General features: G+C 34.8%; 1 long non-coding RNA gene across 1 annotated transcript in view; it reads left to right on the top strand.

Annotated features, from left to right (window-relative positions):
• Positions 1-26,442, top strand: part of LOC117981379 (uncharacterized) — a 103,086-nt gene extending 76,644 nt beyond the window's left edge. Inside the window, exons 3-4 of the long non-coding RNA XR_004672863.3 lie at positions 15,327-15,384; positions 26,018-26,442. This is a non-coding gene — a long non-coding RNA (uncharacterized LOC117981379). The remainder of the gene's footprint in view (positions 1-15,326; positions 15,385-26,017) is intronic.
• The last annotated feature ends 966 nt before the right edge of the window (positions 26,443-27,408 follow it).

Raw genomic sequence — 27,408 nt, 5'->3', positions numbered from 1 at the left:
CATTGAATAACAGGTGGATTTCTACTTTATGGTACATATGAGGGTACCTACTATAAACATTAGTATATAGGTGTTTGTGTGAACATAAATTTTCATTTCTTTAGGGCAAGTGCCCAGTAGTGAGATTGGTATGTCACATATTAAGGATATAATTACTTTACGAAAATATGTCAGACTGTTTCCAGAGTGGCTGGACCATTTTGCATATTCAGCAGTTCAATTTGGTTTTGAATAGTGGGAATGTGAGGCCCAGGGAAGTGAAGTGACTTCCTTTTGATCACACAGCAAGTGAGGAAATGTGGGTAAGAGATGGAGAGTAGTGGCAATTCTCAATCCTGAACCTTCTTTTTAAACTGAGACTGGACTCTGTTCGCTTCATGTAAGCCTCAGGACCGCTCTTTGAGGGGAGATCTATTTATTTGTTTGCTTGCTTCCATTTTATAGGTGAAGAGACAGTTGGGGAGATAGGTTTAAGGAGGGAAGGGACCTGCCCAGGGTCTTACAACTTGTAGGTGGTGTACGGAGTTTGACGCCGAGCTTAGTGCTCCTCCCACTGTGCACATTTCCTGTGGCTGGCTGGAAGTTAGAGCTAAAGGTTCATTTTAAGTGAATCAACATTTCCACCCTCATGGTTATGGTACATTACAGAGAGAAAATTTCCATGCCTTCATAGGGTGAACTGTATGTTTATTAATAACTGTTCCTCAATTGCTTCAATTTTCACATTATTAAAAAGCTAAAGCTTGTCTCACTTGTCATTTTCTTCTCCCTGCTTGGAATGGATTTTTTAAACTGGGGCTGGAACTGAGAAATGAAAAGGATTTAGGTTTGGTGCCCTCTGTGCTTGCCAGACAGTTCCGTGCCCCAGGCTTTTTTCTGTTGGCATTTCAAAAAAGAGTAGTTCCTACCTCGCCTTGGGTAAGGAGACAATTTGAGAGCAGGAGACTCACTCTGATTCCAGCATCCCAGAAGAGTCCCATATCCAGTTTCATTGCTAAAAGGTGTTAGAGATGATTTTTAGTTCAAGGCTGCTTGTGTCAGAAAGGAAAAACTGACGGATAGCTTTCAGAATTCAGCTTTTATGAGAGGCCTTAAGTCTATCCCAGGCTAAAGCTTCCTTCTTTAGCCCTAGAGGCAAATAGAAAAAAAGACGAAAGCAAGGTAAAGAAGGAAGAAGAGAAAATAAAATGGAAGAAAGAGAAAGACAAGAAAACAAAAAGAGAAATGAAGAAAAGAGGAAAACAACTGGAGAGAGAGAGGGAAATATGAGAAAGGCTACAGAGGGAAAAAAGGACTTGAAACTAGGTAGTTTATTTTGCTTCCATGGTGTTTGTTATAGATTATCCTAGACTAGCTGGAAGAGAACAGAGTAATTGGACCAAGCTAATTAGATCTTTATTTGATTTTGTGTTTGTTTGTTTGACTACTTGATTTATAACTTGGCAGGGAGCTTTATCGTATATACTCTGCTAAACGGTTTATCTAAACTGAGATTGAGCATGAGCAAAATTGACATTGGATTTGCTGCAATCAGACCACACAGAAGAGAGGAGAAAGTTCTTTTAAGTAAACATTGATGTCAAGGTGCAGTAGCAGACCTGACAGGGAGCTTGAGGGGACCGTAGAGTTGATAAACACTGGCTGGGCTGAGAGAACATAGGTGAGCCTCCAGGAGCAGGGTGGTACCCTTCTACGAATTTGGAGCTGGCAGCCAGACAGATCTGAGTTTAATTCTTGGCTTGGCTACTTCCTACTTTTTTTTGTTTTCTCTGAGTCTCAGTATTGCCACTTATAAAATGGGAAAATAGTGCTTCCCTTATAGGACAGAGACAAGGATGAAATGAAACAGCAGGGAAGATGCTTAACATAGATATGGCTTTGGGAAAGGCTTGATTCCCCTTTACCTCCTTGCATGTGAAATGCTAACTGGGAAGGCCTGGCAGAGCACATTTATGTTGCAGAAGAAAACTGATACCAAGGTTATAAACTATGTCTCAACCACTTATTCACCCTAGTTTCCATTATAATCCAATTCTGGGGCTTGATCAAGGTCCCTTTTCTTCCTGGATTCAGAGCAATGACTTGTAATGCTGAGTGTTTGCAGTGCCTGTAATGTGTACTCTCTCATTTTGGGGTTCTCTGTTGAGGTGCCCTGCTCTGGTTATCTCTCTGACCTGCTCTCATCAGGCCTCTGGCTTCTGTTCAGGCATTACCTTCTCTGGGTCTCTCCTTCTGCAGAAACTATGCTTTGTGCCCCTCATTGGTGCTCATTTGGCATTCTCTACAATTATTCCTGGAAACGTGCTTTTCTGTATATCATGCTCTTCTGTGTATATCCATTTATTTGTCTGTTGGAATGCAAGCTGCTTGAGTTCGGGAACTTGATTTCCATTGCTGGGTCTCCAGTTCCTAATACAATCCCTAGTTGTGTGACTATGGGCAAGTCACTTAATCTCTTGTAGCCTCAATTTCCTCATCTGTAATAGGAGATAATTATATCACTGAACAGTACCTAAGGGCTAATTGGCTTAATACATGTAAAGCTCTTAGTACTGTTCCTGGTTCATAGTAAATGCTAAATAAATATTAGCTACTATAAATGTTATTTTGAATGATTGTATGAATGAATAAATGTAGGAATAAGACATGTTCCCTCCTATTGAGGAGTTTGGTCTAGTGGAGGGAACATACATAAACAACTCACAATGAAACAATGTGATATTAAATTAGAAATCCATTTTTAAAAAGTATTTAACAGTGTAAAGTGTTTCCTTTTCACCACATCCATGCCAACCTCTATTATTTTTGATTTTTAAATTATGGCCATTCTTGCAGGAGTAAGAAGGTATCTCATTGTGGTTTTAGTTTGCATTTCCCTGATAATTAGTAATGTTGAGCATTTTTTCATATGTTTGTTGGCTGTTTGTATATCTTCTTTTGAGAATTATCTATTCATGTCCTTTGTCCACTTTTTCTTTTCTTTTTTTGAGACGGAGTTTCACTCTTGTTGCCCAGGCTAGAGTGCAATGGTGTGATCTCAGCTCACGGCGACCTCCACCTTCCAGGTTTAAGCAATTCTCCTGCCTCAGCCTCCCAAGCAGCTGAGATTACAGGTATGCACCACAATGCCTAGCTATTTTTTTGTATTTTTAGTAGAGACGAGGTTTCACCTTGTTGGCCAGGCTGGTTTTGAACTCCTGACCTTCGGTGATCCACCCACCTCAGCCTCCCAAAGTGTTGGGATTACAGGCGTGAGCCATCGCACCCGGCCCTTTGCCCACTGTTTAATGAGTTTATTTGTTTTTTTCTTGCTGATTTGTTTGAGGTTCTTGCACATTCTGGATATTAGTCCTTTGTCAGGTGGATAGTTTGTTAATGTTTTCTCCCACTATGTGGGTTGTCTGTTTACTCTGCTGATAATTCCTTTTGCTGTGCAGAAGATTTTTAGATTAATTGGGTCTAATTTATTTATTTTTGTTTTCGTTGCATTTGCTTTTTGGGTTTTAGTCATAAATTCTTTGCCTAACCCAATGTCTAGAACAGTTTATTCAATGTTATCTTCTAGAATTTGTATGGTTTCAGGTCTCAGATTTAAGTCTTTGATCTGTCTTGAGTTGATTTTTGTATAAGGTGAGAGATGAGGTTCCAGTTTCATTCTTCCACATGTGGCTTGCCACTTTTCCTAGAACCATTTATTGAATAGGGCGTCCTTTCCCCAGTTTATGTTTTTGTATGCTTTGTTGAAGATCAGTTGTCTGTAAGTATTTTGCTTTATTTCTGGGTTCTCTATTATGTTCCATTGGTCTATGTGCCCATTTTAATACCAGTACCATGCTGTTTTGGTAAGTATAGCCTTGTAGTATAATTTGAAGTCAAATAATGTGATGCCTCCAAATTTGTTCTTTCTGCTTAGTCTTGCTTTGGCTATGTGGGTGCTTTTGTGGTTCCATATGAATTTTAAGATTATTTTTTCTAGTTCTGTGATGAACGATGGTAGTTTGATGGGAATTGCATTGAATCTGTAGATTGCTTTGGGCAGTATGGTTATTTTCACAATATTGATTCTACCCATCCATGAGCATGGGATGTGTTTCCATTTGTTTGTGTCATCTTTAATTTCTGGTGGGAGTATAAACTAGTACAACTACTATGGAAAACAGTATGGAGATTCCTTAAATAACTAAAAGTAGAACTACCATTCAATCCAGTAATCCTGCTACTGGTTATCTACCCAAAAGAAAAGAAGTCATTATATGAAAAAGACATGCACACTCATGTTTATAGCAGCACAATTTGCAATTGCAAAGATATGAAACCAGCCTAAGTATCCATCAACCAATGAGTGGATTAAGAAAATATACTATATATATATATATGGTATATATATAGTATATATATAGTGTATATATATAGTATATATATATGGTGTATATATACATGGTATTTATATGGTGTATATATATATAATAGATATATATGGCATATATATATAGTATATATGGTAAATGTACATGGCATATATATGGCACATATAAATGGTATATATATGGTACATATACATGGTATATATATACGGTACATATACATGGCACACATATACGCTACATATACATGGCACACATATACGGTACATATATACATGGTATACATATACGGTACATATATACATGGTATACATATACGGTACATATATACATGGTATACATATACGGTACATATATACATGGTATACATATACGGTACATATATACATGGTATACATATACGGTACATATATACATGGTATACATATACGGTACATATATACATGGTATACATGTACGGTACATATATACATGGTATACACATAGGGTACATATATACATGGTATACATATACGGTACATATATACACCATATACATATACGGTACATATATACATGGTATCTATGTACCATATATGTATACGGTGTGTATATATATGGTGTATATATACATGGTGTGTATATATATGGTGTACATATGGTGTGTATATATGGTGTACATATGGTGTGTATATATATGGTTATATATATGGTGTATATGTATATGGTGTGTATATATGGTGTACATATATGGTGTATATATGGTGTGTATATATGCTATGTACATATGGTGTGTATATATGGTATATATATGGTGTATATATATGTTATATACATATGGTGTATATATATGTTATATATGATGTTTATATGTAATATATATGGTGCATATATATGTTTTATATATGGTATATATACGTTATATATATGGTATATATGGTGTACATATATGGTGTATATATGGTGTGTATATATGCTATGTACATATGGTGTGTATATATGGTATATATATGGTGTATATATATGTTATATACATATGGTGTATATATATGTTATATATGATGTATATATGTAATATATATGGTGCATATATATGTTTTATATATGGTATATATACGTTATATATATGGTATATATGGTGTATATATGGTATATATGTATATAACGTATATATATGGTATATATATGTATATAACGTATATATATGGTATATATATGGTATATGGTATACCATATACGGTATATATATGGTATATGGCATACCATATACGGTGTATATATGGTATATGGTATACCATATATGGTGTATATATATGGTATATATACGGTACGTATATATGGCATATATATGGTACGTATATATGGTATATATATGGTATATACATATGGTATATGGTTTGTATATATGGTGTATATATATGGTGTATATATATGGCATATACATGGTGTATATATATGGTCTATATATAAGGTGTGTGTATATATGGTATATAAATATGGTGTGTATATATATATGGTACATATATGGTATATATATGGTTTATATATGTATCGTGTATATATAGTATATATACCGTATATATATGGTATATATATATCGTATATATATGGTGTATATATACCGTATATATATATATACGGTATATATATGGTGTATATATACGGTATATATATATGGTGTATATATATGGTATATATATGGTGTATATATTTATGGCATATACATAGTATATATATGGTATATATATGTTGTGTATATATATGGTATATGTATGGTATACATATGGTATATATGGGGTACAAATATGGTATATATATGGGTTATATATGGTATATATTATATATGTATATGGTATATATATGGTATATATATTATATATGTATATGGATTGTATATGGTATATATATGTTATATACATATGTATATATGTTATATATGGTATATATAAGGTATATATATTGTATATATATGGTATATATAAGGTATATATAGTATATATGGTATATATAAGGTATATATATTGTATATATATGGTATATATGAGGTATATATATGGTATATATATGGTTTATATATATGGTGTGTATATATGGTGTTTATATACACACTTTATATAATCTACTATATATTATATGCACACTATATATAATATATAATTAAATATATGGTATATGCAATTAGATATATGGTATATGTAATTATATATATGGTATATAGATGGTGTATATATGGTATATATAGTATATAGTGTATATATGGTATATATAGTATGTAGTGTATATATGGTATATATAGCATATAGTCTATATACACACTATAGGTAATATAATACATATTATATACACACTATAGATAAAATATATAATATATAATATTTTATATATGGTATATATAATATATATTGTATATACTATATGTAATATATACTATAGACAGTAGATACTTTATATATTATATACAGTATATACTATAGACAGCATATACTATATACTGTATACACTATAGACAGTATATACTATATACTGTATACAGTATATATAGTGTATATGTATTATCTATAATATATAGTATGTATTATATATAGTATATATTATATATACTATATACAGTATATACGGTGTATATATAATATATAATATATTATATATACTATATACAGTATACATAGTGTATATATAGTGTATAATATATACAATGTCTATATAAAATATATATACTACATATAATATATATTATTATATATAATATATACACTATATATACTATAGACACATTATACATTCACTATATATACTATATATACTACATATATACTATATAGTATATATGTTATACTATATAGTATATATGTAGTATATATATTGCATCCTCATAGCTTGGCTCCCATTTATAAGTGAGAACATACAATATTTGGTTTTCCATTTCTGAGTTACTTCACTTAGAATAATGGCCCCCAGCTCCATCCAAGTTGTTGCAAAGACATTACTTCATTCTTCTTCATGGCTGAATAGTATTCCATTTTATATATATATACAATATATACTATATATTATATACATTTTATATAGTATATACTATATATTATATACATTATATATAGTATATAATATATTATATACATTATATAGTATATACTATATATACTATGTATATATACACTATATACTGTATATGTTATAGTGTATATATAGTATACATATAGTATGGATGTATACTATAGACGTATACTATACCATCCTATAGTATAGACGTATATTATACCATGCTATAGTATAGACGTATACTATACCATGCTATAGTATACGTCTATACTAAACCATGCTATAGTATACATCTATACTATAGCATGGTATAGTATACGTCTATACTATAGCATGGTATAGTATAGATGTATACTATAGCATGGTATAGTATAGATGTATACTATAGCATGGTATAGTATAGATGTGTATATATATATATAGTGTATATATATATATATATACGGCTCCATCTAAGTTGTTGCAAAAGACATTACTTCATTCTTTTTTATGGCTGAGTAGTATTCCATTATATATATATATATAGTATATAGTGTTTATATTATATATTATATATCATATATGTATATATTGTATATATAGTATATACTATGTATTGTATAGTCTATATTATATATAGTCTATATAATATATAGTCTATATACTATATATACTTTTCCTCATTCTCACTATATACTATATATATACTATATACAGTATATGTAGTGTATATATACACCATATATACTATATGGTATACATATATAGCATATATGGTGTATATATACTGTATATAGTATATATGCTATATATAGTATATATGCTGTATATATACACTATATATACTATATATTGTATATACACACTATATATACTATATATACTATATGTAGTATATATACACTGTTTATAGTATGTATAGTATATATACTGTATATATAGTATATATATACAGTATATAGTATATATACTGTATATATAGTATATATATACAGTATATAGTATATATACTATACATATAGTATATATATACAGTATATAGTATACATACTATATATAGTATATATATACAGTATATAGTATACATACTATATATAGTATATATATACAGTATATAGTATACATACTATATATAGTATATATATACAGTATATAGTATACATACTATATATAGTATATATATACAGTATATAGTATACATACTATATATAGTATATATATACAGTATATAGTATACATACTATATATAGTATATATATACAGTATATAGTATACATACTATATATAGTATATATATACAGTATATAGTATACATACTATATATAGTATATATATACAGTATATAGTATACATACTATATATAGTATATATATACAGTATATAGTATACATACTATATATAGTATATATATACAGTATATAGTATACATACTATATATTTTATAGACTATATATAATATAGACTGTATAGTGTATATATACTATATAATATACATATATAATGTATATAATATATAATATAAATAGTATATAGTATATATATATGAAATGGAATACTACTCAGCCATAAAAAAATGAAGTAATGTCTTTTGGAACAACTTGGATGGAGCTGTATAAATATATATATACACTATATATATATACGTCTATACTATACCATGGTATAGTATGCGTCTATACTATACCATGGTATAGTATGCGTCTGTACTATACCATGGTATAGTGTGCGTCTGTACTATACCATGGTATAGTGTGCGTCTGTACTATACCATGGTATAGTGTGCGTCTGTACTATACCATGCTGTAGTGTGCGTCTGTACTATACCATGCTGTAGTGTGCGTCTGTACTATACCATGGTATAGTATGCGTCTGTACTATACCATGCTATAGTATGCGTCTGTACTATACCATGGTATAGTATGCGTCTGTACTATACCATGGTATAGTATGCGTCTGTACTATACCATGGTATAGTATGCGTCTGTACTATACCATGGTATAGTATGCGTCTGTACTATACCATGGTATAGTATGCGTCTGTACTATACCATGGTATAGTATGCGTCTGTACTATACCATGGTATAGTATGCGTCTATGCTATATGTATAGTATGTATATATACATACAGATATACTATATGTATACCATATGTATACTGTACCATATACAGTATATATACACCATATGTATACATAGTATATATAGTGTATATATAATGTATATTGTATAATATACACTGTATATAATATGTAGTATATACTATATAATGTATATAATATATAGTATATACTATATATACTATATATAATATATAGTACACACTACATATAATGTATATAATATATAGTATATACTATGTAATGTATATTATATATAGTATATACTATATATAATGTATATAATATATAGTACATACTACATATAATTTATGTAATATATAGTATATACTGTATATATATATATAAAATGGAATACTACTCGGCCATAAAGAAAAATGAAGTAATGTCTTTGCAACAACTTGGATGGAGCTGGGGGCCATTATTCTAAGTGAAGTAACTCAGAAATGGAAAACCAAATATTGTATGTTCTCACTTATAGGTGGGAGCTAAGCTATGAGGATGCAAAGGCATAAGAATAATATAATGGACCCTTGGCACTCACAGGGGAAGGTTGAGAGAGGGGTGAGTGATAAAAGATTACATGTTGGGTACAATGTACACTGCTCCGGTGACATGTGCACCAAAATCTCAGAAATCACAACTAAAGAAATTATCGAGGACTGATGTGGTGGCTCATGCCTGTAATCTCAACACTTTGGGAGGCTGAGATGGGTGGATCACCTGAGGTCAGGAGTTCGAGACCAGCCTTGTCAACATGGTGAAATCTTGTCTCTACTAAAAATACATAAAGTAGCCAGTTATGGTGGTGTGTGCCTATAATCCCAGCTTCTTGGGAGGCTGAGGCAAGAGAATTGCTGGAACCTGGGAGGCAGAGGTTGCAGTGAGCCAAGATCGCGCCACTGCACTCCAGCCTCAATGGCAAGAAAGCAACTCCATCTCAAAAAAAAAAAAAAAGAAAAAGACAAGAAATTATTCATGTAAGCAAAACCACCTGTATCCCAAAAACTGTTGAAATAAAAATAAAAAATAATTATTTTTAAAAGTATATTAACAATAGAAAAAAAGATTTATTTAAAATTGGACCATTAAGGTAAGATTAAAAAGTTAAGAAGCTTGAAATTGGTGTGTGTGTGTGTGTGTGTGTGTGTGTCTGTGTGTTGGAGAGAAGGAGAGAGAGGGATAGTATATAGTGAGAATGAGGAAAAGAAGGGATAGAAAGTATAATACCAAGCACTTAGGTTACAAGGAGCTGTGAATGAGAATTCTCCAATTTGCTGTGAGTTTCCTAGCCAGGAAAGCAGAAAGTTAGGCTAATTTTATGTTAAAAAATCTTTGATCCTAGTAGTGAGATATTATCCTGGGTGATTTTTCTTCTTACAGTGATGACACTGGCATTATGGGAGGGATAATTCTTTATTGGGTGAGACTATTTCACATACTGCAGGACATGGAGCTTCCCTGGCCTCTCTACTTGCTAAGTGCTAGTTGTATCCTCCAGGCACAACTGGACAATCAAAAAATGCCCTCATGCTTTGACAAATGCCCCTTAGGGGACAGTGTGGCCCCTAGTTGAGAACCACTGAACCTAACCCATTTGGTTTCAACAAAAGAGAATGTCAAGATTCAGAGAGTATTGTAGCTAACTGTTCAGGATCACACAAATCGTAAATGTCACAGCCAGATCCAAAATTCAGGTTTCTTGCCTCTAGTTTGGTTTCTATTAATGTTCCATTTCTCAGTGTTTATTTTGTTTTTAATAGACAGTTGATTTTACTTTATCAGCCACATACTGAAGAAAACCCACCTTTTGTGTTTGAAGATTATGCTTTAACTTTCCAATCTGTAAACCATTATCTTGTATGGGGAGACACTGGAAAAAGTTTTCCAGTTATCTCTTGGGCAGAAACCAGAGGGCCGCAGTACTCTTGGAAGCTTGAAAAGTTCTGAGTGAGAAGTCAGGATGCCTGATTTCCTCTACCTAGACTGTGCCAACGTGATATCTTGAGATTTCCCAGGCCAGCTTGACTCAATGATTCTAAGAATTTAGACAGAAAAGCCCAGGCTCTTCCTTCCTTGGCTGCATTAATGGAGGAGTGGCTGAGTGTCTCAGCCTGTGTTGCTATCATGACGTTCACTCAGTGTTGAGAAATGCCTTACAGATGCTGTGCTAGGTAAGGAGGAGCCAAATGTTTTCTAGCTCCCTTGGTCAGCACAGGATTGCCTGGGACCTTGGAGGAAAGAACTTTGCATTTATATCTGAAATATGACCTGAGCTTTTCTGTGTCTACAGCCTAAGTCTGTGTAACATTGATCGAATCTAATTCGAGCTTCACTCTGAGGGTACTGAACTCACATGGTTATTGGGGGTACTCTCTGACATAATGGGAGAATCCTTTGCCTGTTTAAGGCCGTACATTGTGGCAGAGAACACTAATGCTTACCACAGGCCTGGTTTCCTCTTTTCTCAGGCACCCAGCTAAGCCTCATCCCAGCCCTTTGCACTCATGGTAGAGCCAGTGGCAGGTGGGTAGTAGTGATGTATTCTCTTCTGCACAGTACTCGATCCTCTTTTTTTCTGTGGCTGCCTTGGAGGTCACATGGTGAAGATGGCAGTGCCACAAGATGGGAGGAATCTGAGCTCTGAATCACCGTGAAGAAGTCTGCCGGATGAACACTTGCTTGCACTGTGGAGTGGGCAAGAACTCTCAAATCTCAATGGCTTAACAACAAAGCTGTGCTTATTATATAGATGATAGCCTCCCTTGAGTAACAAAATTGTTAATACAACTTAGCCGACTGTGAAAAAAGCACATGAATGAAGACTTCTCTCATCTTCCCATAGCTTTCTATCTCTATCCCTCTGCTGTTAGGAGTGATTCTGAAAAGAATACTCAGAACTTACAGATAATTTTAATTTTTGTGTGTCTTTATCCAAGTGGTTCCAAAATCCACCCCACTCCCCAGCACCATTGCTATTTAAAAGGCAAACAAACTTACTCTATGTGACCTTAGGAAGGTCATCTTACAGATGAGGAAACTGGTGCTCAGAGAAGCCAGGTTATTAGGTTGTGGTGAAGATTAAATGAGATCATGAATATGAAGCAAGGAGCACAGTGGCTGGCACATACAAAGCGCTCAATAAATGTCAGTCCCAACATTCTTCATTCTACTCGAAGAGCAGAAGACTTTGTTTGCTTCCTGTCAAAAGAATCACTGAGCACAGGGAGTGGTAGTTCAGGGGTGAGGTAAACAATTCCTGATCCTCTTATCCCAGCTGCAGCCCTGTATAAAATCTCATTTTTGTTTTTTTTGAGGCATCTCAGACTGGAGCAAGTATTGTTTTTCTAGCCTTGGCTTTTTGGACAAATAGCTGCTGTTCTTCTCTGGGCTTTAGTTTCTCTTTAGAATAGCAGGGCTGGACTAAATGAACTCCAAGAGCCCTCTAGCTCTGCCAGTGTGGAATTCCAACTTAATATGAGAAGACTGAACGACTGTGGAGAGAAAGGCATCAAGGATAGGGAATGGATTGGAATAGAGGCTTAGCTGTATCACATAGCATGTCCCAAAGGACATAAGCCATGCTCCACGGTCATCCAGAACAGATTTATGGTCTTGAAGTTCATAAATAGTCTCTGGATGGTGGAATCATTTAAATACCAGTGACATTGGATGCCACAATAGGGGACCAAGCCCATTCTTCTTAGAAACTAATGTTATTGTGAACTTTTGCAGGGTTGGATTCACACTTGCTTTCTTTTCCTTTTTTGTCTTTTCTTCTTCCTCTTCCTTCTACTTCTTCTTTCTTCTCACTCTGTCTCTCCTGGCTCCCCTCTTTTCCCCTCTCATCCTTCCCTTTCTTCTTCCCTCTTTTCTACTCCGTTCTATTTTCTCAGTCCTGATTTGCTACCGAAAACTAACAAATTTCCCATATTTAAATAACTTTACCTCTTTCACTTCTTTTTGACACATGTGCTTTATTATCTGGGATTCAAACCAACTTATTTAGTTTATTATATTTTTCTCATATTTTATTTAGCCTTAGCCAAACACTGGATGGGAGTTTGGGTAAAGAATTGTGTCACTTTTTGGTTAAACAATCTTGGTGACCTAATAACAACACTGATAATAGACTGACTGGTTTGTAAATTCAGGAGAGTGCCAGGCGCCACAGTTTTAACTATCATACTATTGCATACAGTTGAGGTTATTGCAGAAAGAGATTATGGTAGGGAGCAGTTCTGGGAAATTCTGGGAAAAAACAAGCTGAAGACAAATAGCTCTTTCCAACGCTGTTTACAGTCTTTAGGATAATTACAAATTCCAAGTTTTTGGGGACAAAATCATTAACTCTGACATTCCAATCAACCTTGAAATTAACTCTAATCTGAAACTTAGCCACTGAGCAGAAGTTTTTTGATGTGCAATCATGTGCTTTTTTTCCTGGGGTAGAAAATTGAGAGCACAATTTGAAATCATATGGACAGTGTTATAACATTTTATTCCCAAGATGGCCTTAATTACAATTACAGGGACATATAGAGATTTCACCTATATCAGGTCTATTTCCTACCCTACTCATTATATATTGGTTGAATATTTTAACTAGAAATAACACCGCAAAAAGAAAAAGAAATAACACCGTGAATTCTTAGCACAGTGCCCAGAAATGCTTTTGTGTACAAAAAGTCAAATAATTTTATTTTCTCAGCCACCCTGTAGCATAGGTATCACTATCACCATGTAGAGATGAAATTGCAGTACTTTTGGACTTCAAAGTGGTAGAAACAAAGATTTCATTCCCGTTCTTTGATTCCAAAACTTCTCTTTCTACTCTTGTGCCCAGAAATTATTTCTACTCACTATTCTTTTGGCTACCTCAAATCAACACCAATGTCTTTTTTTTTCTTGTAAAATACAAAAGCTTAAAGAAGATAAAACTTTGTAGAAAGGAATGCAATAATGTAAGTTTCTATTTTTCCTTTTATAAAATTTTTTAAAATTTTAATTTGTTTTTGTTTGAGACAAGGTCTTACTTCATCACTCAGGCTATAGTGCGGTGGTGTGTTTACAGCTCACTGCAGCCTCAACCTCCTGGGCTCAGGTGATCCTCCTGCCTCAGGCTCCTGAGCAGCTAGGACCACAAGTATGTGCTACCACACTCATATAATTTTTAAAAATTATTATTTGTAGAGACAGGGTCTCACTATGTTGCCCAAACTGGTCTTGAACTCCTGGGCTCAAGCAATCCTCCTGCCTTGGCTTCCCAAGGTGCTCGGATTATAGGCGGGAGTCACTGTGCCGGGCCTTCCATTTTTCATTAAGAAAGTATTTCATGGTTTTCTTCATTTATTCCCAATAAACTGCTATCTTGCCTTGTTACAATTTTAGTTGATTTGTTCTCTTTCTTTTGAATCCTCCACTCTATGTCTGTAAGTACCTTGAGGAAAGAGGAGCTCCATTTGCTGTTCTCTATCCAGTGCTCAGCCCAGTGTCTGACATCTGCTGGGTGCTCACGTACTGAGTACCCCTACTATGTGATTACCCTTTAACTCGTATTTGCTTTCCACATGTGATCATACAAGATCGAGAAGACGACAGACCAGTGAATGTAGTTGGGGAGAGAGGATTAAAGCCTGTCACAAAGAATTAAAGATAGAGGGCACAGTGAATATTTCAGCTCATTTTCCACCAATGGGTGGAAAATATGTGAAGGGGCTGTGGTGGTTCTTCCCTGTTAGTCCCTCAAGATGTGCTCTCTACTCTTCTCTGATTTGCTCTGAGCCCCCAGACTCTGGTCCCTATGGAGTGTATCACCCATGTTCTTTCTTCTTTGTTTTCCAGTTGAGTTTGGCCAGTGAGTGCTGCAGGATACTGGAGGGAGGACAACAGAGAGGAAGGTGTGAGTATTCAATCTTTCAGCTTCCGCTCTAACTCACTGTGGTTGCATGTGTTTGGTAGTGGCTGCATCCCTTTCCAACAGCAGCCCTGGCAGGGCAGCCCCTATTCCTGATCTTCCAGACTCACTGGGCAATGTTGGTCCCTCTCCTTGTCCCTTTAGCCATTGGAGTGGTCATAGCTCTTTGCCATCATTGGTGTCTGGGTATGTTACTATCTCTTGTTGGTTCCCTTGACACTATCCACACGTCTGTAAATAATCTCTTCATTAAGTTTCCTTCAGTTAAACATAGTGGGTGTTCTGTTTCTTGTCAGACACTGACTGATAGAAGGAACAATGGACTGTGGATAATTACAGATGACATGTTAACACAGGATATTCAAGTAGAGGCTTCTCCTGAAACTAGGGATGTGTCTGCTTAAGTGATAGGAAATATACAAGCAGAGACTGCTGGCTTGGCATTATGGTTCTGAAGCCCTCCTCCCATTATTCACTCATTCATTCATGCTTGTTCAGTTAGCTAGTGAATATTTATTGGGTGGTCACTATGTGTCAGGAAGTCTTCTAGACTCTGAAGTTAGATGACGAATAAAACTGACAAAATAGCTGGCTGACTGGAGTTTACATTCTATTGAAAGAAGACAGTTATTTATTGTTTCAGGTGTGGATACAAGCTATGAAGTAGAAGAGGATAGACATTAGGGTTGTATGGCTCTATGTTTGCTTAAAAAATTAATCCCCAGAACAAATGCTTTTTAATTTGTATTTGGCTCACTAAAACACGACTCTACAAAGGGTGAAAACTTGTTTCTCATTTTTGCTCCTGTAAAGTGTGTTGGTTTCTTAGAATGTTCCATGAAGAAAATCAAGTTTTCATAAAATAATGGACTGAGTTTGACATAAGCTGTTGTTCAGCTGAAGAGATTGACTCACATTTTATACCCAGAATGTCAGATCCAGAAAATAAAAATATGTGGGAAGTGCCTGGTAGAGCATTGACTAGACAGTACACATTGAACAGGTGTTATTATGTAATCCTTATATCAGCGTATAAGGTAGGTAAAAATGATTATATCTTGCTTTATGAATGACAAAAATGAAGCTCAAGGAGATTCAGAGGAAAGGGAGTAAAAAAAAATCTTTGAAGTAAGATATATGTGACAGATGATGCTAACATAAACAACACCCATGAGCACATTCAGAACTGTTTGGTTCTCTGTAAACTTCACGAAATACCATCATTTTTGTTACCACATAAATTAGCATTTGAGTATCTAAATGAAAAAATATAGAAATATTTGAATCTACTTTAATTCATAAAAATGTATAAAACACTCACAATCACTGTTTTTTTAATCAATACTCATAATGAATGACTTAAAACAAGCCCCATAGCTGATCCCAAACACTGTGTAATTGTGCTACTGGGGAGAAGCATTACAAGTGATGACGTAGCTCAATGGTTCCCCAATTTTTCTTTACCAAAGACCTATTTTATTTTTTTCCCAATAGTTGTCAATTTTTTAAAATAATTTCATAAATTTTCATTGTTAATCAGAAAAAATTAAAGAGTGCAGAATGAATATTTACTTTAATACTTCTTTAATCTTGCTTGCAAAAATTTCAGTACTTGAAACAAACACAGATAGGTTGAGAAGCCCTCATACTTTGTATGAACAATTATTAATGTTTATGAGAAGCCTTTGTGAATTGTTATTGCCCGTTTCTTTTTTCTTTTATTTCAATAGCTTTAGGGGTTATAAGGAGTTTTTGGTTACATGAACAAATTGTATAGTGGTGGAGTCTAGACTTTAAGTGTACTCATCACCCAAATAGTGTACATTGTAGCCAACCAATAATTTTTCATGCCTGACCCTGCTCCCACCCTCCCCACTTCTGAGTTTCTAATGTCCGTTCTACCACTCTGTATGTCTTTGCATCATTGCCCATTTAAGATTTTTTTTAAAAAATAATTTCAATGTTTATTTTATATTCATTGGGTACATGCACAGGTTTGTTACAGGGGCATATTGTATGACAGTGAGGTCTGGGGTATTAATGGTTTCGTCACTCAGGTAGTGAGCATAGTACCCAATATGTAGTGTTTTAGCCCTTTTCCCCCACCACACTCCCATCTTTAGTAGTCCCCAGTGTTTATCCCCAGTTATTTTTCCCATCTTTATGTTCAGTATACCCAATGTTTAGCTCCCATTTATACATGAGAACATGTGGTATTTGGTTTTCTGTTCCTGTGTAAATTTGCTTAGGATAATGGTTTCTAGCTGCATCCATGTTGCTGGAAACACATGATTTCATTATTTTTATGGCTGCATAGTATTCTATGGTGTATAGGTACCACATTTTATTTATCCAGTCCACACCGATGGGCACCTAGGTTGATTCTGTGTCTTTGTTAGTGTGAATAGTGTGGCAATGAACATACAAGTGCATGTGTCTTTTTGGTAGAGCACTTGGTTTTCCTTTGGGTATATACTCAGTAATAGGATTGCTGGGTCAAATGGTAGTTCTGTTTTAAGTCCTGTGAGAAATATTTAAATTGCTTTCCACAGTGACTGAACTAATTTACACTCCCATCAACAGTGTGTAAGTGTTCCCTTTTCTCTGCAGCTTTGCCAGCATCTGTTCTTTTTTGACTTTTTAATAATAGCCATTCTGAGTGGTGTGAGATGGTATCTTATCTGGTTTTAATTTGCATTTCTCTGATGATTAGCGATGTTGAACTTTTTTTTATGTTTGTTGGCCGAGTCTCGCTCTATCACCCAGGCTCCAGGCTGGAGTGCAGTGGCGCGATTTCAGCTCACTTCAAGCTCCGCCTCCTGAGTTCACACCATTCTCCTGCCTCAACCTCCCGAGTAGCTGGGACTGCAGGTGCCCGCCACCACGCCCGGCTAATTTTTTTTTTTTTTTTGTATTTTGTTTAGTAGAGACGGGGTTTCACCATGTTAGCCAGGCTGGTCTTGAACTCCTGACCCCGTGATATGCCCACGTCGGCCTCCCAAAGTACTGGGATTACAGGCGTGAGCCACCGAGCCTGGCCCTTTGCCCACTTTTTAATGGGGTTGTTTTTTTGCTTGTTGAATTGTTTAGGTTCCTTAGAGATTATGGATATTAGACTTTTGTCTGATGCATAGTTTGCAAATATTATCACTCATTCTGTAGATTGTCTCTTTACTCTGTTTATAGTTTCTTTTGCTGTGCAGAAGCTCTTTAGTTTAATTAGGTCTTGCTTATCAATTTCTATTTCTGTTACAATTGCTCTTGAAAAGACTTAGCCATACATTATTTGGCAAGGCTGATGTCCAGAATGGTATTTCCTAGATTTTCTTCTAGGATTTTTATTGTTTGAGAACTTATATCTAAGTGTTTAATCCATCTTGAGTTATTTTTTTGTATATGGTGAAAGGTAGAGCTCTGTTTTCATTCTTCTGTATATGGTTAACTAGTCTTTACAGCACCTTTTATTGAATAGGGAGTCCTTTCTCCATTTCTTATTTTGTTGATTTTTGTCAAAGATCAGATAGTTGTAGGTGTACAGCATTATTTCCGAGTTTTCTATTCTGTTCCATTGGTCTATGTGTCTATTTCTGTACCAGTCCCATGCTGTTTTGGTTACTGTAGCCTTACAGTGTAGTTTGAAATTGGGTATTGTGATGCTTCTAGCTTTGTTCTTTTTGCTTAGGATGGCTTTGACTGTCAGGGCTCTTTTTTGGTTTCATATAAATTTTAGAATAGTTTTTTTCTAATCCTGTGAAAAATGACATCAGTAGTTTGATAGGAATAACATTGAATCTGTAGATTTCTTTGGGCAGTATTAACATTTTAAGATAATGATCCCTTCAATCCATGAGCATGGAATGGTTTTCTACTTGTTTATGTCATCTGTGATTTCTTTCAGTCGTGTTTTGTAATTCTCTTTATAGAGATCTTTCACCTCCTTGGTTAGCTGTATTCCTAGGTATTTTTATTTGTGGCTATTGTAAATGGAATTGAATTCTTCTTAAATTTTTTTAAATTTCAATAAAAGGTTTTTGGGGAATGGGTGGTGTTTGGTTACATGGATAAATTCTTTAGTGGCGATTTCTGAGATTTGGTACACCCAGCACCTGAACAGTGTACGTTGACACCCAATAGGAATTTCATTCTTCATTTGGCTTTCAGCTTGAATGTTATTGGTGTATAGAAATGCTGCTGATTTTGTACATTGATTTTTGCACCCTGAAACTTTTCTGAAGTTGTCGATCCATTCTAAGAGCCTCTTGGTTGAGTCATTAGGCTTTTTTAGATACAGAATCATATCATCCATGAAGAGAGATAATTTGACTTCTTTTCCTATTTGGATGCCTTTTCTTTGTCTTTCCTGATTGCTCTGGCTAGGATGTGCAGTACTATGTTGAACAGAAGTGGTGAGGGTGAGCATTCTTGTCCTGCTCCTGTTCTTAAGGAGAATGATTCCAGCTTTTGCCCATTCAATATGATGTTGGCTGTGGGTTTGTAATAAATGGGTCTTATTTTGAGACATGTTCCTTCAATGCTTAGTTTGTTAAGGGTTTTTTTTTTTAATCATGAAGGGATGTTAAATTTTATCAAAAGCTTTTTTCTATGCCTATTGAGATTATTGTATGGTTTTTGTTCTTGATTCTGTTTATGTGGTGAGTTACATTTATTAATATGCATATGTTGAACTATCCTTATATCCCAGATATAAAGCCTACTTGATTGTGGTGAATTAACTTTTTGATGTGCTGCTGGATTCAGTTTGCTAGTATTTTGTTGAGGATGTTTGCATCTATGTTCATCAGGGCTATTGGCCTATAGATTTCTTTGTTTTGTCTTTGTCAGATTTTGGCATTAAGGTGATATTGCTTTTGTAAAATGAGTTAGAGAGGATCCTCTCTTTTTTGCAATAGTTTCAGTAGAATTGGTACCAGTTCTTTGTATGTTTGGTAGAATTTGGCTATGAATCCATGTGGCTCAGGGCTTTTTTTGTGTGTTTGGTAGGTTTCTAATTACTCATTTAATTCTGGAACTCAATATTTGTCTTTTCAGGGTTTCAGTTTCTTCCTGCTTCAATCTTAGGAGGTTGTGTGTTTCTAGGAAGTTATCAATTTCCTCTAGATTTTCTAGTTTTTGTGCACAGAGGTGTTCATAATAGTCTCCTAAGATCTTTATGTTTTTGTGGGGTCGATTATAATGTCACCTTTGTCACTTCTGATTGTGCTTGTTTAGATCTCTTTTTTTTTTGTTGTTGTTAATATAGCTAGCAGTCTATTGATCTTGCTTATCCTAAAACCAAAACACAAATTTTTGGTTTTATTAGATGAATTTTGAGTTCTCAATTTCATTTTGTTCTACTCTGATTTTTGTTATTTCTTTTCTTCTTCTACCTTTGAGGTTAGCTTGTTCTTGTTTTTCTAGTTCCTCTAGGTGTGATGTTAGACCACTGATTTGAGATCTTTCTAACTTCTTGATGTAGATGTTTAGTGCTATAAGCTTTCCTCTTAGCACTACTTTTGCTACATGCCAGAGATTTTGGTATGTTGTGTCTCTGTTTTCATTGATTTCAAATTTTTTTTATTTCTGCCTTAATTTCATTGTTTACCAAAAAGCTACTCAGAGCAAGTTATTTAATTTCCATGTAATTATGTGGTTTTGAGAGCTCTTCTTAGTATTGATTTCTATTTTTATTTCACTGTGGTCTGAGAGTATGGTTGACATGATTTCAATTTTGTTTTATTTCTTGAGACTTGCTTTACAGCCAGGCATGTGGTCAATCTTAGAGAATGTCTTGTGTGCAGATGAGAAAGAATGTATATTCTATGGTTGATGGGTATAGTACTCTGTAGATGTCTATTAGGTCCGATTGGTCAAGTGTCAAATTTAAGTTCAAAATTTATTTGTTAATTTTCTGCCTTGATGATCTGTTCAATGCTATCAGTAGGTTGTTGAAGTACCCCACTATTATCATGTGGCTATCTAAGTCTTTTTGTAGGTCTGGACATACTTGTTTTATGAATCTGGGTGTTTCAGTGTTGAGTGTGTATGTATTTAGGATGGTTAAGTTGTCCTGTTGAATTGAACCCTTTGTCATTATGTCATGCCCTTCTTTGTCCTTCTTTACTGTTGTTGGTTTAAAGTCTGTTTTATCTGGTATAAGAATAGCGACCCTGCTCTTCTTTTTTTTAAATAAATATTTGAGTGACAGATTTTTCTCCAACTCTTTACTTTGAGCCTGTGGGTGTCATTACATGTGAGATGGGTTTCTTGAAGACAGACGATGGATGGGTCTCATTTTTTTTTTTGATCCAACTTACTACTCCATGCCTTTCAAGTGAGGTGTTTAGCTCATGTGTTATAAATTCAAGGTTAGTATTGATATGCGAGGTTTTGATTCTATTGTGAAATTGTTAACTGGTTGCTTTGTAGTTTCTATTGTGTAGTTGCTTTACAGGGCCTGTGGGCTATGCACTTAAGTGTATTTTTGTGGTAACAGCTATTGTTCTTTTGTTTTCATGTTTAGAACTTCCTAAGGATCTTTTGTAAGGCTGGTCTAGGGGTAATGGAATTCCCTTAGTGCTTGCTTGTCTGAAAAAGTTTTTATTTTTCCTTTACTTTTGAAACTTAGTTTGATGGGATGTAAAATTCTTGATTGGTAATTCCTTTCTTTAAGAATGCTGAAAATAGGTCCCAATCTCTTTGGGCCTGTAAGTATATATCTAGATGTTAAATTGCTTGGCCATTGACTGTGCATTCTTTCAGCCTTAATAGACTCTTCTAGTTTTCCGAAGACAGATTACACCACTACCAGCAGTGCATAAAAGTTCCAGCTGCTCTACACTTTTGGAAATGCATGGTATTGTCATTTAAAACAAATTTTAGTAATTCTTGTGGATATGTAGTGACATCTCATTGTGCATCTCATTGTGGTTTTAATTTACATTTCTTGATGGCTACTAATGTTGAACGTGTGCTAATGGCCATTTGAACATCCTCTTTCATGATATGCTTCTTTAAGTCTTTTCACTGACTTAAAAATTGTGCTATGTGTCCTATTCTTATTGATTTATAGGAATCCTTTAATTTTTTATTATAAATCTTCTGTTGGATAGGTGTAGTTTAAATATCTCTCCCTACTTTTTTGTCTTTTCACTGTCTTAACGGTAACTTTCAATGAACAGAAAAATATTGTTATTACTAAAGTCATATATATGCATCCTTTATGGTTAGTGTATTGTGTTCTATTAAGGAAATATGTACCTACCTCAAGGTCATAAATATACGATTGTAGGTTATCTTCCAGAGGCTTTATTTTTTACTTATTGCATTACGTCTACAATCCTTCTGGGATTGAATTTTTTGTTAAAGGTTTATTTTTCTCTGTATTAGTATTCAATTAATTCTGGACAATTTTTTTAAATTATTATACTTTAAGTTCTAGGGTACATATACACAATGTGCAGGTTTGATACATAGGTACACATGTGCCATGTTGATTTGCTGCACCCATCAATTCATCATTTACATTAGGTATTTCCCCTAATGCTATCCCTCCCCCAGCCCCTCCCCACCCCAACAGGCCCTGGTGTGTGATGTTCCCTGCCCTGTGTCCAGGTGATCTCATTGTTCAATTCCTACCCATGAGTGAGAACTTGAGGTGTTTGGTTTTCTGTCCTTGTGATAGTTTGCTGAGAATGATGGTTTCCAGCTTCATCCACGTCCCTGCAAAGACATGAACTCATCCTTTTTTATGGCTGTATAGTATTCCATGGTGTATATGTGCAACATTTTCTTTAACCAGTCTGCAACTGATGGGCATTTGGGTTGGTTCCAAGCCTTTACTATTGTGAATAGTGCCACAATAAACATATGTGTGCATGTGTCTTTATAGTAGCATGATTTATAATCCTCTGGGTATATACCCAGTAATGGGATTGTTGGGTCAAATGGTAATTCTACTTCCAGATCCTTGAGGAATTGCCTCACTGTCTTCCACAAAGGTTGAACTAATTTACACTCCCACCAACAGTGTAAAAGTGTTCCTATTTCTCCATGTCCTCTCCAGCATCTGTTGTTTCCTGACTTTTTAATGATTGCCATTCTCACTGGCGTGAGATAGTATCTCATTGTGGTTTTGATTTGCATTTCTCTGATGGCCAGTGATGATGAGGAGCATTTTTTCATGTGTCTGTTGGCTGCACAGATTCTTCTTTTGAGAAGTGTCTGTTCATATCCTTTGCCCACTTTTTGATGGGGTTGTTTTTTTCTTGTAAATTTGTTTGAGTTCTTGGTAGATTCTGGATATTAGCCCTTTGTCAGATGGATAGATTGTAAAAGTTTTCTCCCATTCTGTATGTTGCCTGTTCATTCTGATGGTAGTTTCTTTTGCTGTGTAGAAGCTCTTTAGCTTAATTAGATCTCATTTGTCAATTTTGGCTTTTGTTGCCATTGCTTTTGGTGTTTTAGTCATGAAGTCCTTGTCCATGCCTATGTCCTATAATTCAGGACAAATTATTAAAAACACCAGGGTTTTCCCAGTACACTATAGTCATCTTTGATATAAATCATATGACCATATGTGTATATATCTGTTTTTGGATACTTTTCTTCCATTGGCTGTTTGTCTATTACTGCACCAGAACCACACTTGTTTTATTTAATGTAGATTTAGAATATGTAGAGTAAATACTCCAAGTTTATTCTTCCTTTTCCAAGTTATATTTGTTTGGTTTGGCTGTTTGCATTTTTATATACATTTTAGCATCGCTCGTTGATTTCATGTAGTGAGCTGTGTCAGGACTTTACCTAAACGTCTCGCATCTCTTTTGCTTTTTACTTTTTACACCCCCCACTCTGTAGTTTCTGTGCATGTTTACTTTCTACTGCCTGCACCTGTGATTCTCACTGAAGGACTCCCTAAGAGCTACTGGAACCACTTTGCCCAACTGTACAAAAATCAGGACATGCCTGAGAGTTTATGCACTTCTGGGCAGATCTTAGCAATGACTAACTGTTGCAGGAGTATGAAAGCCCAGTTTATTTGCCTTGAAGGAGGAAAGCTCTGAAGTGCAACTTACACCTGTGCTCCCTTGTCAGATCAGGCTGAAATAAAAAGTTTGCTTGCTTTTCTCCCATTCCATGTTCTACTTGCCCACTTTCTAATTAGTTTTCTTTTTGAGAACATTTCCTTAGTGAAGTACTTGAATACAAATCCTCATTACACAGTCTACTTCTGAGTAATCCAAACTGATATTCCAGGAAAAAGCTTCTGGAATTTTTGATTGGGATTGCACTGAATATATAGATCAAACTGAGGAGAACTAACAATATTAAAATATCAAGTCTCCCAATCTATGAACATGGTATATCCTTCAATTTATAAAGATCTTTAAATTTTCTCAGTTATATAGTTTTCTATATAAAGTCACGCTCTACATAATGACTTTTTGATCAAAGATGAACCAAATATATGAGGATGGTCCTATGAGATCATAATGGAGCTGAAAAATTCCTATTACTTAGTGATGTTGTAGCCATCATAACACTGTAGCACAATTACTGTATGTTTTTGTAACTTTAGTGTAGCCTACAAGTATAGTGTTTATAAAGTCTACAGTAATATACAGTAATGTCCTAGGCCTTCATGTCCACTTACTATGCGCTCATTGACTCACCCAGAGCAACTTCCAGTCTGAAAGCTCCTTGTACAGTAAATGCCTTATACAGATGTGCCATTTTTAATCTTTTATACCACATTTTTACTGTGTATTTTCTATGCCCAGATATGTTTAGATACACAAATACTTATCATTGTGTTACAATTGCCTACAGTATCAGCACAGTAACATGCTGTCCAGGTTTGTAGCCTAGGAGCAATAGGCTATACCATGTAGCCTAGCTGTGTAGTAGGCTATACATCTATATTTTTAATTTTTAAAAAAATTTACTTTTAATGTATATTGACTAGATGTGTGGTAGACTATACATCTATATTTTAAAATTTATTTTTAGATTTTTTTAAATTTATTTTTAATTGTATGTTGACCTTATGAACTTAGTGGTCTTACTGGATTCACATCACTTCTAATAATTCATCCATATATTTAGATTTTCTACATGTACCACATACACCATTATGTCACTTGTGTATAATGACAATCTTATTTATTCCTTTGCCATTCTTATGCTTTTTTTGTTGTTCCTCTTGAGTTATTGCACTGGCTAGAACCTTGCAGTACAATACTGAGTAGAAGAGGTGACAGAACAAACAGCAAATTTCACTCTCTCCACTGGACATCATGAACATATGATTTCCTGATTTCCAGAGTTCAAACTATCAGCTTAGAGATATTGGAGGAATAATGTATAATCCCAGTTATAATAAACATCAATTTTATGCATTGACAAGAATTTGGCATCATCCTGTGAAATGTGTTATATATATAGTCACTTAAGAACCACTGACCCAGTGTATTTACCAATTAGTGTATTTACCTTCATATTTACCAATCAGTTAACTTTCAGAGATTAGGGGTGAGCCTTTTGTGTTTTTTAATTTTGATAATATTATAGTGTTCAATATTTTTGCCCAGCCAATTTATTTATCTTCTCTCTTCTACAGTGTTCCCAAGAGAACTACACAAACAATGACTGAATGAAGAGCAAATAATTATTACATTAACAATTGTCTAAGTACTCTATTTTCTAATGCAAGACCATCTTCCACAAGAAGCCCTTCATTGACCTGCTCAGATGAACTCAGCTATGTGACCTGCAAGTTTATTCTTCCACTTATTACACTTACTTATTTGTTCAGTGACTTCCCCAGGAGCAATTAAAGCAGAAACCATGCATGTCTTATTTGTTCAGTATTCTGTCCTAATATCTTAGCAAGTATATGTCATAGAGCTACTATTTATTGATTCTTAACTAGTATAAGAGTTAGATGTCTAAAATGTGACTCCACCTACATGACACAAACCCCCCCAGTTCACTCATTTATTCAGTCATTAAATAAATATTTCAGATATGTCAATATCTGCCAGGACTCTTGCTAGCCATTTTTTACTCAATATTTTATTTAACTTTCTCAATATTCCTGCAAAGTCAATATTTTTACCTCTATCTGATGATGAGTAAACTGGGGCTAGGAGTGGCAGAGCTCATTATCCAAGTTCAAATCTGTTTGAATTCAAAAGTGATGTTTTACACAAAACCTAATTTAGGCTAAAAGAAAGAATGTGGTGGAGAGTAAGCCTAATGGAGGCATGGTCACTGTACTGGAAGATCTGAAGGGCTGGCATGTGGCACCAAAAGAAACTATTATGTATGGCTTCAGAAAGCAAAACTGTAACCCATCAGTTACAAGCTCCAGATTTCAGAAAATGGGAGGAAATTTCTGAAAAGAATCATTCAATAGGAGAATTATCAGCTTTATGTATTGCTTCAGAAAGCAAAACTAACCCATCAGTTACACGCTCCAGATTTCATAAAACAAAACAGTAAGAAATTTCTGGAAATAATTGTTCAATAGGATAATGATCAGCTTTTGTGCTATGAGCACCTTGTGCTATTATTCTGGCATAGACTCAGTACTAAGGTATGAATACCATGGGTTACTGTAACATCAACCCTGCTTTTTAGCAGATAATGGTCTTGAGGAGGAGCAGTACATCATGCCCCAATTAGGCATTTACTAATTTGCTGCTTGAGAGGGCAGTCCAAAGCATGACAGAAGCATAGAAGTAGCAGTGCCCGACAACTCCTCTGCAGAGCCTTCCTGGAGAAATCTAAACATAGTTAGAGAATGTTCTTACATAAAAAGTAGATTTTTATGTAGAGAAGAAGAAAAGGGCATTTCAGGCAGAGGGAAAGGCATGTGAAGAAGCCCAGATGCTAAGGAGCTTGCAGGGTGTATGGACAGAATGCCAGTAGTTTAGTTGGGCTAAGGCTAGTGTGCAGTGCTGGGGTAGTGACCTGGAGAAGGGAGCCAGGGCAGGCAGCAGATCATGA

The sequence above is a fragment of the Pan paniscus genome, chromosome 1, assembly GCF_029289425.2.
Source record: "Pan paniscus chromosome 1, NHGRI_mPanPan1-v2.0_pri, whole genome shotgun sequence".
Classification (NCBI taxonomy): domain Eukaryota; kingdom Metazoa; phylum Chordata; class Mammalia; order Primates; family Hominidae; genus Pan; species Pan paniscus.
The sequence above is the reverse complement of the archived record's forward strand: the minus strand, read 5'-3'. Positions and strand labels throughout refer to the sequence as shown.